This window comes from Squalius cephalus, assembly GCF_949319135.1.
Source record: "Squalius cephalus genome assembly, chromosome: 18".
Lineage (NCBI taxonomy): Eukaryota > Metazoa > Chordata > Actinopteri > Cypriniformes > Leuciscidae > Squalius > Squalius cephalus.
In genome coordinates this window covers 35,389,896-35,404,900 of record NC_137139.1, presented here as the reverse complement: position 1 = coordinate 35,404,900, position 15,005 = coordinate 35,389,896, and the positions used below count along the sequence as shown (strand labels likewise).

Genomic DNA, 15,005 nt, shown 5'->3' with positions numbered 1-15,005 from the left:
TAACACCCAGGTCTTTTACTGTAGAGGATAAAGTAACAGGACATCCTACGATGTTAAAGTTGTATTGTGAGAGGTTTTGTGGGCGGTTTTTTGAACCGATAATTATTTCCTCTGTCTTGTCTGGATTTAATAAAAGAAAATTGCGCGTCATCCAATCTTTTATATCTTTAACACACTCTGTCAATTTGGATAATTTAGCGTTTTCATCCGGCCGTGATGAAATATATATTTGAGTGTCATCAGCATAACAATGGAAACTAATTCCATGTTTCCTTATAATATTTCCAAGTGGCAGCATATATATTGAGAATAATAGAGGGCCTAACACAGATCCCTGCGGCACTCCATAGTTTACTGGAGTTATGATCGATTTTTCTCCATTTAAATAGACAAAATGGTATCGGTCAGATAAGTATGATCTAAACCAGCTTAATGCTTGTCCTTGAACACCAGTATAATTTTGTAGTCGATCTAAGAGTATTGTGTGATCTATAGTATCGAACGCAGCACTTAGATCAAGTAAAACTAGTATTGAGATACAGCCTTGGTCAGAAGCTAAGAGTAAATCATTTGTGATTTTAACGAGCGCGGTTTCAGTGCTATGGTGCGGCCTGAATCCAGACTGAATCTTTTCATAGATATCATTTTCTTGTAAGAAAGAGCCCAGTTGGGCAGACACAACTTTTTCTAGTATTTTAGACATAAATGGAAGATTTGAAAGGGGTCTTTAATTTGCTAGGTTATTTGGGTCTAATTGTGGTTTCTTAATGAGTGGTTTTATAACTGCCAGTTTAAATGTTCTTGGAACATGACCTAAAGATAAAGACGAGTTAATAATATTGAGGAGAGGCTCTTCCACTATAGGGAACACTTCTTTCAGTAGTTTAGTTGGTATGGGATCTAATAAACATGCTGTTTTAGAGGAAGTGATAAGTTTATTTAACTCTATTTGTTCTATAGTTGTAAAGCACTGTAATTTTAACTCTCTCTTTTAACTCTCTCTTTTCCAGCACTTTAGACACAGTTGCTCCGTTGTGCTTAAAGAAGATTAAAGAAAATAGTCCAACGCCGTGGTACAACGAGCACACTCAGGCCCTTAAGAGAGCAGCCAGAAAAATGGAACGCAACTGGAAGAAAACAAAACTAGAGGTATTTCGCATTTCATGGAAGGAGAGCTCAATTACTTACAGAGAGGCTTTAAAAGCTGCTAGATCTGCTTATTTTTCAACCCTATTAGAAGAAAATAAACATAATCCTAGGTATTTATTTGAAACGGTGGCTAAACTAACGAAAAATAAAGCTTCAAGCCCAGAAGTTTCCAAGCAACACAGCAGTAATGATTTTATGAACTTCTTCACTTATAAGATTGATAATATCAGGGACAAAATTATAACTATGCAACCGTCTACTACAGTATCACATCAGGCAGTGCATTGTAGTCTCCCTGAGGAAAAATTTGATTCATTCGTTGCTATAGGAGAGGAAGAATTTACTAAACTCATTAAATCATCTAAATCTACAACATGTATGTTAGACCCTATACCAACTAAGCTACTGAAAGAGATGCTTCCAGAGGTCCTAGATCCTCTTCTTAATAACTGTGTTCCTTTCTTGAAAGAAATGATATCTGCGAGGATTTCCAGTCAGGATTTAGACCGTACCATAGTACCGAGACAGCTCTCGTTAGAGTCACAAATGATTTGCTCTTATCATCCGATCGTGGTTGTATCTCGCTATTAGTGTTACTCGATCTTAGTGCTGCATTTGACACCATTGACCACAACGTTCTTTTAACCTGTTAAGCTGCAACCCCACTTTTGAAAAATCCCCAGAAATGACATACCCAAACTGAAACAGATGCAGTTCATGAACCCTTTGCACTAAAAGCACAATTATGATCTCATTTGAAAGCTGACACCTGGTAGTTTATTGTAAATGTAGAATTAATTATTGTCATAATGATTTTTTTTTTTTAAATAGCTTCAAAGTTTTGTAAAGTTATTAGAATTTTTTTTTATGAAACATATACCTCTGAGGTCTGAGCTGTTTTCTGGGCCCTGGAGGTGTTCTGACATGCTCTGACATTTGTGGTTATTTCTGTTACTTGTGACATTTTCATGGCTAAAGTCTAATTACACTGTATTCAGCACAAACTCTGCTACAATAATATATCAGCAGCATGTATGTAAAAGTTTGTAGTTTTGAGATAATGACATTTATGCGTGGTTTGTGAAAATACAAAAATAAATTCTCACTGAAATAAGGTCATGAAACCCATACTGATTATTTCTTCACAAGACTTTTGAAAATTGTATCACGTAGCCTAGAATATTTGCTCTAAAACTATGTGAGAATCACCCTGACTGCTCATTCAGAGAAGACAATATATTGATTTAAAAATGTTACGACGTGTTTTGTGTTAGAAAGCAATATGCGAAGGGGCGGATCACCTCATTAATATGAAAGCTTTCCACACCTGAGAAAGACAAAGAACCTCCCTAATGGCCCTATTAGGAGCTTATCAGGGCCCATCATTCTGACCACCCTTGCACAAAGAATGAGGAGATTTAAAAAAGAATGGCTTTTAAAATTGTTTGGATTTATTTACAACACAACATAATCCAAAGATACACAACAAAAAAGCACTTATTGAAGAAAGAGACCTTTGTGCCATTCCTAAAAACGTACATACCTTTCATTTTCTAAGGTGTTTGATTTTCACTTTACCATGTTCATGTACAGAGACATGTACTGTGAATGTTGAAGTCAGCAGGACTCAGTGGCATCTGGGCCCTGAAAAAAAAAAAAAAAAAAAAAGTGAACATACTGATATCAAGAGAAAGGCCTGCACGATTTTGGGAATACATTTTAGATTTTTCTTGTTAAAATTGCTTTTTAAAATTCACAGAATACCTTACCTTATCTTTCTTGTCTTCAAATATCGTTCTTCTTCTTCTGATGTAAATCCAATGTAAGCTCAGGCACGTCTTTCAAACTCGACGAAAAGTGAAGTGAAGTGTTTTGTTGTTGAGGTAATGAGGGCGATCGCGTTCCATGTGGAGATTTGCATGTGAATATCTTTTGCGCGAGTGGGCGTGGCCGAATTAAAAATAATTAGGAAGCGTTTGAGAAGCTGGAAATCTTGTTGGTTTTATACAAATTACTTAAACAGAGAATATTTGTTTTCGTTTTGAATCCGATCATTTAAAAGTACACACTTAAATGTTTATAAAGGTGTATGGCTCATAAATGTGTGACAAGTATTCGCTGAGTTTTGTTTCAGTTTATAGACGTGCTCAAGAAAAAAAAGTTCACCGCGACGGAGAGGCAGAACGCACACACTGTTTATTTTCTTTATTTTACAAAAGCACAATGTTTTGATTTGATTGGAAGTGGACACATACAAAAGTAGAAATACCACAGATTCTTTTTTTATATTTCTTTTTTCTGTATGACCATAAATGACGGAGAAATTTAAGTTTATAGTGCTACAATGTGGAGAAAATCCAGCAAAACGCGCCGGCGCGTTTGTCGACCTCAGAGGGTTAATGAAAATAAAATTGAAGTTGGCACTGGAGCAATCTAGAAATGCACTACAGCTAAAGCCACATGTCTGACCATGTTATATTTAAAATATGAAGATAATAAGTCTAAAACTCTGTATTTAGTTAAATGTTTTTCAAGATCATGTCATGACTTTATTTTGATTAGGCTACTCTAAAAATGCTACTGATGTTTAGTCATCGTCTAAGCATCCATTCAGTCTTATTGTCTCTATTGTTTTGTGGTGCAAACGAGCCCCATTCAGTCTCAGTCTCCCCCTGCACACATTCACACCTCTCCAGACTGGTTATGGCTCGAAATATGCATTTCTTTTGTCTGCATTATAGTTACTAACGACTGGCTATTCACATGCTATTCATAGGGTTTCAATCCCTAATTTCTTTTATCAAAGTTCTCACTTCACATTTGAAGTGCACTAAATAGTGGTCAAATGCACTAAAACATATCAGTAAGCATTCTTATTTAGAACAAAATTCATAAAAGAATAACCCCTGGTGGCAGGTGCACCTGGGCTAGCTAGCATGTTAGCTTAGCACACCATCAATACACGACCATTTATGAGATTAAAACCATGTTTGTGCTCCAAACTTACTTCATAACGCAATCGAGTGTTTTAAATAATCTTCTGTGATCTAATTTGGCTTCAGATAAAAAAAAAATCAGACAGAAAACATTATTTATAGTTTTATGCACGATGATAAAGTCTATATCGATTAGCATTACATTATAAATATAATCTATTATTATGAAAATACCTGGCATGGCTTGAAGAACACAGGCAAATCAAATATCATAGCAAACATGTTTATTGTCTTCAAAACATCTTTTATCTGCATATTACAGCGGGATCTCTGTAGCTTTGTGTGTAGCAGTGACGTCCTGGAATGTCACATGATTATGGCTCTTCTTCATGTTCCATATATGGATTATTTTTTGTGCATATAGCGCCCTCAGGCTATTGGTATGAATTGAAAACACTGCACATCTCAGTAAGAAGCGCTCACAATGATTACATCGACACATTTGGGTATAAATTCAATAAATATTATTCCTGTCTTTAGAAATATGACGTGAATCTATGGGAATATATCAATATTTCTCCAAGTTTGCACATTTTTGAGCTAAAAGCCCTGAAGGACGTTGTTTTGTGTATCGCTGTCATGACGACAGCACGGGAGTTTTTTATGAATGAAAGCGGCTGACGCGCATAATTCATATTAAAGGTATCGACTCATTTTTTCATTTCATAACTCCTGACACAAATTAAGACATAACTGTCACTATAAGTTTCTCAGAATACAATAGTGGTCAAATACTGAAACTTGAGTATTATATCTTTTTAATGATGTATAGTTTGTCAAGGTATAACATTAAATAGTAACTTTGAACTATATAAATAAAAAAACGCTTCAGTGCGCCCACGCACTGGTGAAGCTTAACAGGTTAAATAGATTAGAACATTATGTTGGCATTACGGGAAATGCACTAGCATGGTTTAAATCATACTTATCTGACCGTTATCAGTTTGTAGCAGTAAATGATGAGATGTCTCATCGATCACAAGTTCAGTATGGCGTACCACAAGGCTCAGTTACTAGGACCGCTGCTGTTCACTCTGTACATGCTACCATTAGGAAATATCATTAGAAAACATGGAATTAGCTTTCACTGTTATGCTGACGATACTCAGCTGTATATTTCTTCAAAACCTAACGAAACTTATCAATTCATAAAATTAACGGAATGCATAGCGGATATAAAAAATTGGATGACTCGTAATTTCCTACTTCTAAATTCTGAAAAAACAGAGTTTCTAATTATTGGACAAAAAACGTCCTCACGTAATAACCTAGAATACGGTCTAACACTTGATGGCTGCTCTGTTAAGTCTTCGTCGTCGGTTAGGAACCTGGGTGTGCTCTTTGATACCAATCTTTCATTTGAAAGTCACGTGTCTAGTATCTGTAAAACTGCATTTTTCCATCTTAAAAATATATCTAAATTACGTCATATGCTCTCATTGACAAATGCGGAACAATTAGTTCATGCGTTCATGACATCAAGGCTAGATTATTGTAATGCTCTACTGGGTGGTTGCCCTGCACGCTTAATAAACAAACTACAGCTAGTTCAAAACGCAGCAGCTCGAGTTCTTACCAGAACCAGGAAGTATGACCATATTAGCCCGGTTCTGCAAAAAACTGCATTGGCTCCCTATTAAACATCGCATAAATTTTAAAATATTGCTGATTACTTACAAAGCACTAAATGGTTTAGCTCCGCAGTACTTGAGCGAGCTCTTAACGCATTATAGTCCTTCACGTCTATTGCGATCTCAAAATTCCGGCCAGTTGATAATACCTAGAATATCAAAATCGACTGCTGGCGGTAGATCCTTCTCCTATTTAGCACCAAAACTCTGGAACAGTCTTCCTACCATTGTCCAGGAAGCAGACACACTCTGTCAGTTCAAAGCCAGATTAAAGACACATCTCTTTGACCTAGCATTCACATAATACATTATAGACTTCTATAATTTAATGTTAGGCTGCATAGATTAGGTCAGCTGGAACCGGGAACACTTCCCATAAATCCTGATGTACTCGTTACATCATGAGAAGAATGGCATCTATGCTAATTTTAGTGTCTGTGTTTATCCCGAGGTTTTCCCGCAGCCTGCCGGATCCGGGCCGTATCCAGATCTGACGAAGGACCTTCGCCTGGACCTGATGACAACGCAGTGCTGAAGTGCCAACTAGTCTCTCCCTATGGAGGATCCCTCTACCACTATACAGATAAGGCGTTGTCGGGAAATTCGTTTCGCGTTCCTACCCCAAAGCAACAAAATTAAATAAAATTCTTTATCAAAATTTATAAGGAAAGACAAGTACTTTGTTTAGGCTTGGCTTGTAGGGAATTCCAAACCTGCGTATTTTCAAATGCACATAACTATAGAACCCACTCTAAATGCGCATGTGAACGCCATCAGCGTTTCTCACAGGTTCGCGTTTAAAGTCTGTGTAGAGGGAATGGTGTCGTCTTAGCGGCCCCTAATTTAATAACAAATGATCGTTGCGACGGAAGCAAATCAATCAAAACTAACTTTAGATGGAAAATAACTTAACTCTGCTATAAAGCCAAAACAATCTCTGTTACCTTAAATTATACGCTTATCTCTGTGAAGCTGCTTTGAAACAATCTACGTTGTTAAAAGCGCTATATAAATGAAGATGACTTGACTTGACTTAATTGTTCTTGCGGGGTGATAATCGAGGCTGAATAATAAGGCGCGATTGAGGATTGAACAATTGTGGTTCTGATGTTTTCTATTGTGTCATCTGTCAGCGGCCCATGCCGGCTCTCACTACATATGAGGGGGAAACTGGAGGATTTTACAGCGGACAGTGAAAGTCCTACCAGATCATTCAACACAATCTGTATTTTCCCTTTAACAGTAGAAATGTTTATATACATTCACTATAAATGCATATATATATGATAATCATTTTCTCATACAAATGTCACACATCTACGTCCCTTCAGGACACTGACAATAAAGATGGATAGTGACAGAGAAGACAGAAATTCTCGTAGCTCTCCTCAGAAAGACGCTTCTTACACACACACACACACACACACACACACACAGTTTGATTGTGTCGTTAGTTTCTGGCCAACCAAGCGCCCGCAGCAAGTCTCGGCCGCATATTGATAGCGGCTCCCTGATACCCGCAAATGAGTTAAAATCTCCCGGAATCTAGAGCGAGCGAGCCAGAGCGCGCGTGCACAGCAGAGAGGGAGAGGGAGCGAGAGACCTTGCGTGTGTGCGCACGTAAGATAGAGAGCATCTGATTGGCCTGTTTCGGTAAATCAATCAATCAATTGTCAGTGTGGGCGGGTTTTATCTCTTCTCCCGAACCGAATTAATCAGTTCAGTGTATCTAGAAACAGGAGCGCCATGGCAAAGGGAGAGTGCCACAAAAAAACATGCAAAAAACTAAAGTATAAGATACATTTTACGGCAGACTACATGAAAGTGTACCCCTGTCTTATAGAGCTGGTAAGTCCCGCCCATCTGTAAAACCCCACTGGACCTCTAGGTTGAAAAATCGTCAATGCAAGTGAATGTGAGAAAATAATTATTTTCTGGTCCCGTTTGAATTTTGTCATGAATGTGAACATATGTTGTCTGTGAATTTTTTAAATTATTTTGCATGTTACGAGTTTGACAGTATATGGTATGATTCTTCGGCTAACAGTTGTGGAAAAGACATAACGAGAAAGACTACATGTCGCCTATGTGACGTCACCCCATAAAGTTGACTTACCCGTGGTTTTCGCCAACCTCAACGGTTTTGTCCTCTCCCTGAAAGAAGGCGGTGAAGTGCACCAAAGACGCAGCCATGTTTAGCGGGATCCGTGAGCTAGTGTCCGTGTGCGAGTGGTGGTGACGTTTCAAAAGCGTCGAAAGCAGCGAAGAGTTGTAGTCCACAAAGTGCTCTCACACAAAGTCTAACCGTATCAAACTTCTACCCGCTAAATTGTAGCATTCTTTACACGAAAAATTATATAAAAAATTCACAGACAACATATGTTCACATTCATGACAAAATTCAAACGGGACCAGAAAATAATTATTTTCTCCCATTCACTTGCATTGACGAATTTTCAATCTAGAGGTCCAGTGGGGTTAGCGGAAGGGGCGGGACTTACCAGCTCTATAAGAGTAAAACATAATGATAGTCTTGCACGCTGTACAGTTTGTAACAGTGACTTCAGCATTGCCCATGGCGGGTTAAATGATTGTAAAAGACATGTTGAGGTTTATTCAACAAGTTTCATTTCATTCATGTGCATATTATTCCTTAGACCCGTTTAAAGCTGCAATGGAATATAAATACAAGCAGTTTACATGAATAGTATAAGCAGCTTATAAATAGTAAAAGTAATCTACATATTGTAACATTATGAACAAATAATTGCATAGGCCTATAGCCTATAGAAATTATGTATTATGGGGGGGGGGGGGGGGGGGTCTTCGGGATACCGTCAGAGATGGGAAGTGTCAGAGATGGGAAGCACAAATAATTCTTTACTGGACTCAAGTATATTTTTCAGATATTTTTAACCGATAATTCTTTTCATTTGAAATCCGATAACCGATATATTGGCCGATAAATCTAAATTCATATTTGATATACTTTGATAGCCTGTGTACATAAACAAAAGACTCTAAGCATTAAAAGCCATGTCCCAAACACTTCAACATAAATCAAACATATACAATACAGTAGCCTAGCCCTCTGGGGTTCCTCAGTTTTTTGTCACACTTGGGGTCTTCGGGTCTAAAATGACCCGGAGGGCGGGATTCAGATATTTTCTTTTTTCAGTAAAATCAATGAAATGTATTTTTGTTCAATAATATTTTTTCTTTTTTTCTGTGGCGTTTTGAGAGAATTTTATGATAATAATTAATATTTATGCAATAATTATGATCCATTATTTTACATTGAATATAATATATATTTTTTTATTATTATTAATTCTGTATTTCAGGTTAAAGTAGAGACTAGGCCTATAGAAAACAATTTTTGGAGTCAGATTGGTGCCATCTGGTGGATGTAGTGAGCATAATTATCGTGCAATATCATATTTTAACCACTAGATGGATTTACAGCTCTCTGTAGAAAGGCTTGTGAATTGTAGTTGTTTTTGCACATATTTGCCTATTTTTTTCAGGTTGTGGATTTTAATATATAATAAGAGATTCTAAAAGACTATTTTTGTCAAGTTTTTTGTTTGGTTGGTTGGTTTAAATGGTAATTTGAAGTGCCAGTTTTACTTTATAATACAGTCAAACCAGGGTTTCCGTTGTCCGGTAATTGCCGGACATTGGCCGAAAAAAAAATGAAATGTCCGACAAAATTAAATCTCTCCGGTCAAATTGTCCGATTAAAATTGCCTAACACCGTGTCCTAACTAACTACATGAGACGCGATAAAAGGTAGGCCTATCTTTTCCATGTTAATCAGAGTTTTTGTCCAACCAGACGCGACGGCGACACGCGACATTTCTAATTTAGAAACGGTATCTATTTTTCGGCGATGTCGCGCTGGAACATCAAACACAAAGTGTGGCAATGATAATCTCTGGTAGGCTACTGTTTATGTGCTTTATTTAATGTTAAAAGCGTGAAATGTGACTTTGAATATCATTTATTGCTCCAGCTTTGAAGCTGTAAAAAGCAACAATGGATATAATTCACCTCAGATCTTGAAATTAAACAAATGGAAACATGAACGTTAAAACTGTGAACAAACAGGTGTATTATTTGACAAAGAATGTTTTAGTAACTCAGTAGCCTATGTATTTTTTTAAATGGTGTAATATCTGTGAATGTTATTATGTAGCTACTTATCCATTTTCTTGCGAGTGCCTCAAGTTTACTCTCTAGTCGGTAGTCGGTTAAAAAAAAAAAAGTAATCTCTAAATTAGGCTATTATAGGCAGTGGACTAAACGCTACTACAGTTATCTAATTCCAAGATCTTTTTGTGTGAAGTGAACAAATCCCTCACACTCAATTTTTCATAACTGTCACAAAGAACCAGCAAAAGTAATGATTATGAATATGTAAAATATTGCAATGAGACATTTTAATTGTCTATTAATAAACAAGTGTTTTCTGTGTCGGCTGCAAAGATGAAGTCTGACTCACGATCTTCGCAGTAGTGAACGCAACGGAGAGAGATACACATTTCATACAGATTACATCGTTTTATTTTGTTTTGAATGGTTCTGTTTAAAAGTAGAGATTTCTATAGATAATAGATATATTTCTTTTTTTTTTTTTTTTAGGTGTGTGAGGCGAGTAGGCTACCTTAGGCCTATACGTAAAATTTCGGTTCATGGATGATAGCTTTACGTTAGCTCCAGACAGTTCAGGCGCTGGCGCCTCCATGTCGTGATTATTTATTGTCTGCTATATTTACTTTTTATTTATTAAATCGAGAAAATTGGATAATGAAACACTGATTAAAATTAAGATACAATTAATACAAAACGAAATTCGTTTTAAAGAAAGGCTTTGTGCTTTCTGTTTGAGGTCTCTGTGGAAGTTTTAAAACAGTCTTTTAGTGCCGCTTTGAATGGTCGCGACGCGTCCGTAATGGAGAACTGACACGTAAGATGGTAATATTATTATTATAAATAATAAATCGTGTAATAATCCCGCCCCCCTAATTAACCCTCTGGGGTCTGAGGGGTTTTCTTGGCCCTGGAGGTGTTCTGACATGCTCTGACATTTGTGCTTTTTTCAGTTATTTATAAACATGTTAATGACAAAGGTGTAAATTCACTCTATATAGCACAAACAGGGCTACCATAATATGCGACCAACATGCATGTATGTTAGAATTTTTAAGAGAATAATGTTTATGCGTGGTTATTGAAAAAAATAAAAATGAAAGTTGCTGAAATGAGACCACAAAACACATACTAAATATGTGTAAACAAGACTTTTGACTAATGGATGATGTCGCATATTGTTTTTTCTTCAAAATGATGTGAAAATCATCCTGCCTAATCGTTCAAATAAAACAATACATTGATTTAAACTTTGCAAGTCAGTTTTTTTGTCAGAAGAGGTTTATGCGTGGGAGTGGTAATGCCCTATCAATATTAATGAGATTCAGACCAGGGGTGTGACATAGACACCCCCCCAATGGCTAATGGGCCATCAAGTGAAGCAGCCTGAACAAAGAAGTAGAGGAGATTCAAAGGTTTTGTTTTTCAATCTGTTTTATTGTAATTCCTCTATGTGGAGGAACTAAATGTTCTAAATTTGCTCTAAGCAAATCAAATGTGAGCAAAATAAAAAAATAATCAGTCTGCTATAAACAAAGCAATGATAAACGATAAACAAAAGTAAAGGCAGGTATCTCACAGTAAATGCTCATGCCCCGTTGATGCGGGCTCTAAGCAAATCAAATGTGAGCAAAATAAAGAATCCTAAAAAAAACTATCACAGGTTATAAAAAAAATATATTAAGCAGCACAACAGTTTCCAAAATTGATTTAAAAAAATAGTCATCATATCAGAATGATTTCTGAAGGCTGGTGGTTAGTGGAAGTTGGTCAGCAGAGCACACACATCTGAACACAGTCACAAATCTTTGGTGCGGTATCTGTCCCGGGACATAACTGTAGCTGGAAATGGTATGGAGAAAACACTGCTTTGCCGCCAGTAGTCGCTGATGGAGCTGACCTTCACCTTGGCCATGTAGAACAGCAGCCCAATGTATCGGTACATCTCACTGATGCTGACATCTGTCCATTTATATTTGCAGCCCTTTGCAGTTGCTTTGGCAGCCTGAGCATTTGTGTTGTGGCACAGAGTTGACACAGCACTTTCTGAAAAAAATTGTTTGAATAGACTCATGGGCGAATGTGCGTATACAGAACTCAGTTGTGGTCCAATTTCCCGTGCAGGACAGAATTGCACAGTCTGCGGAACCATGTCAACATCAGTCTCTGTTTTCCATGCCAGAGTTGACTGCCTGTTGCTTGCCTGCTGGTTAGCCTTGGCTCTCTTCGAGACAGGTGCTTGGACATGTTCATTGTCACATCTGTAAAAAAAAATAAAAAATAAAATGCTGATAACACAATAAAAGAACTTGTATTATCAGTATCAATCACTAATGGCCATGGATAAAAAAAGACAACGGTTTTTGTCATTTCACACAAGAATAGGTATAGGCTACTTTTATATTATTATGATGTAAACACAATTAGGCTACATTTCATCTGTAAAATATTACGTCTATGTACTTACTCAGTATGATTCTCGATCGCACTGAGACCTGACCGACACCTGCGTGCCCCTCTGCGGGGTGCTGGAGAAGGAGAGCTTGAAGCAGACACATTCCTAAAAAAATTAAATTAAAATAAAACTGTTAGCATACATTATTAAAAGTAAACTGATGAGCAATTGATGGTTATGGACCACTGATGGGCCATATAGACAGCACGCATTTAGTGAAGCATGCAATAAACGGATCGTTCGCGAACGACACATCACTAAAACATTTACACAGTCTGTATTCAAAAACATCTGCAGCATGATAAATACTGTCATAGGCCAACCAAAACCAGAACATTTATATAAAAATATAATGTATTTAGACAGTATCACATATTTTACCGGAGGCTGAAATATAGTTGCACTAAACCACATATAACCTATAAGCAGATATTCGCAAACAATCTACATTATGCATAATGCAGTAGGCCTATTTTAGCATGAATCAGTGTCATAAGCTAATCAAAACTGAGTGAAATATATTTAATATACAAATATGTTTAAAGAGCAATATCACATTTAAAAAAAAGTTTACACTTGAGCATACAAGTTCCACGGATGTTAGGGATATTGTAAGGCAATCGTTCCTGTAAGTTGTCAAAAGCTAGCCAAAACTAGGGAAAATATAGTCTAAAAATTCAGAAATTAAAAATATATAAAGTTCTATATTATCAGAAAAGGAATTATATAACAGTAAACAACTTACTCTGAACTTGTATCCTCTGCGGGATCAATTCGCTCTTGAAAATGCTGCCGTTCTTCGTCTGAATTACAATCTTCCTCTGAGGAAAAGGTGAATTCTTCCTCGCTGTCCAGAATCATCTGAAGGGCGTCTTTACCGGAGAAACGAGCCATCCTCTCTAAACACGATGAATTATCAGTGAATCTGATCTGATGAAACTTCGTGTTTTCAAGGCATTGATCGGGGGGCGTGTGCGAAGCAGAGATTACCTAAACTATTTACCATGTGAATAGTGCCGGGGGCGGGGCGGCCTCAGCTTATTAGAGATAATGAGGGAGAAGGAAAAAAACGGCACCTCTCCTTGCTTTCAAACGGATTTCATGAGTTGAAAACATTTGTTTTTTATATTAATTACTTCACTTAAAAGAAGAGAATGCCAGCTTCATAAAGACATATCTCACGTGTCTGTGTGAGAAGTATTCGCTGAGTTACAGATCATTTTCGGACGCGTTTCAGAATGACAGAGAGGAGGCAGAACTCGCATCATGTTTATTTTTCTTTATTTGGCGAAAAGCACAACACTTTGTTTTTATTGTGAGTATACACAAAAATAATACACACTTAACAGGATCGATTGATGTATAACACAAGCATATAAGATAAAAAGTAATTTTTATTTATTTTTATTTTTTTTCACTGATAGGGAAAAAAACGAGCCTATCGCGCCGGCGCGATAGCCGACCTCAGGGGGTTAAGAGGCGGTATTTGACCGGCATATCATCAAAATGTCCGGAAAACGAAACCTCTGCCGGTCACTTTGACTGGCACCGTTTTTTTCTAGCGGAAACTCTGAGTAAAACCTGAACATTGCATTAGAAAGAGAACATTTTAATTCCCATTGTTTTAATTCTAACTTAATAAAAATGCAATTCTTTCAGTCATAACATTTTTTTTATTAACCTTCTATAATAAACATTTTCATTAAAATTATTTTTTGTACAATTCAATGAACAGTAACTCTTATTCAAAATTGGCAACAACAATTATGAACAAAAAACGAAGGCATTTTTAGAGTTTTGTCTGAGTGACACACACAAAACTAAAGACTCATAACTCTAAAACTATAACTAGGAGAGTCAAAAGGTAGGTATCATTTGATAGAACACTTTTCAATTGTTTTGAAAATATAAATTACATTACATTTGGACATTCTCCTGCCAAGAAACTGCTGATAAAAGACAGGAAATGTATAGAATTTTTATAATGATAATGCATATCTTTCTTATTTGACATGGAATAACTCAGGAAGGAAATAAGGTAGGAGGAAAAATCTTTTTTGGGGAAGTCCCTCTACATATGAGCTGCATCTGGATCAAATGTTGTGGTGATTGGATAAAAAGTTACAGCATTTGGAGCCAAATTGTTCAGTCTTTGACGCCCCCTCATGGGCATTTTTTATATTGTTTCACCATGAAGAATATCTTGTCATAAAAGCAATAGATTAAGTTCATTTTGGGCTCATTTTAATTGTATTAATATGCTGTAAAAAAATGAAGTGCCATTTTCAAAGATTTTTGAATGTTTCATGAGATGTATGATGTTTTTGACACATTGCAGTACATAGTACAAAAAAGTATTTTATAGATTATGAAAAAAAAATTCTATTTATCAGTAAATAACTCAGCAATACTTAGGAGTTTTTCAAATTGGCTACATTCACTGTAAAGATCAGACTCTAAGCTCTTTCAAATAACACCAATTTTGTGTGAATCGAGGCAATATTTTTGAGATAGGTCTGACTGCAGAGCCGCAGAACCATACGTCATAGCAGTGTGAGGACGACAGCACCAGCCTAGCAGTCTGGTGCCGGAAGTGGGCACGGCAAGGCATTGCGGTACTTC

General features: G+C 36.7%; 1 protein-coding gene across 5 annotated transcripts in view; it reads right to left on the bottom strand.

Moving 5' to 3' along the window:
• LOC307145276 (NACHT, LRR and PYD domains-containing protein 3-like) overlaps positions 1-15,005 on the bottom strand; it is a 66,611-nt gene that overhangs the window by 5,944 nt on the left and 45,662 nt on the right. The window contains exons 10-12 of one of the 5 annotated variants that reach the window (XR_013818932.1): positions 13,129-13,282; positions 12,396-12,488; positions 10,399-12,189 (exon numbers count right to left, since the gene is read on the bottom strand). The exons of the other annotated variants lie outside the window; for them this stretch is intronic. The gene's annotated coding sequence lies outside the window, so the exon portion shown is untranslated. Of the gene's footprint in view, positions 1-10,398; positions 12,190-12,395; positions 12,489-13,128; positions 13,283-15,005 lie in introns of those variants that run through there. 5 annotated transcript variants of the gene reach the window in all.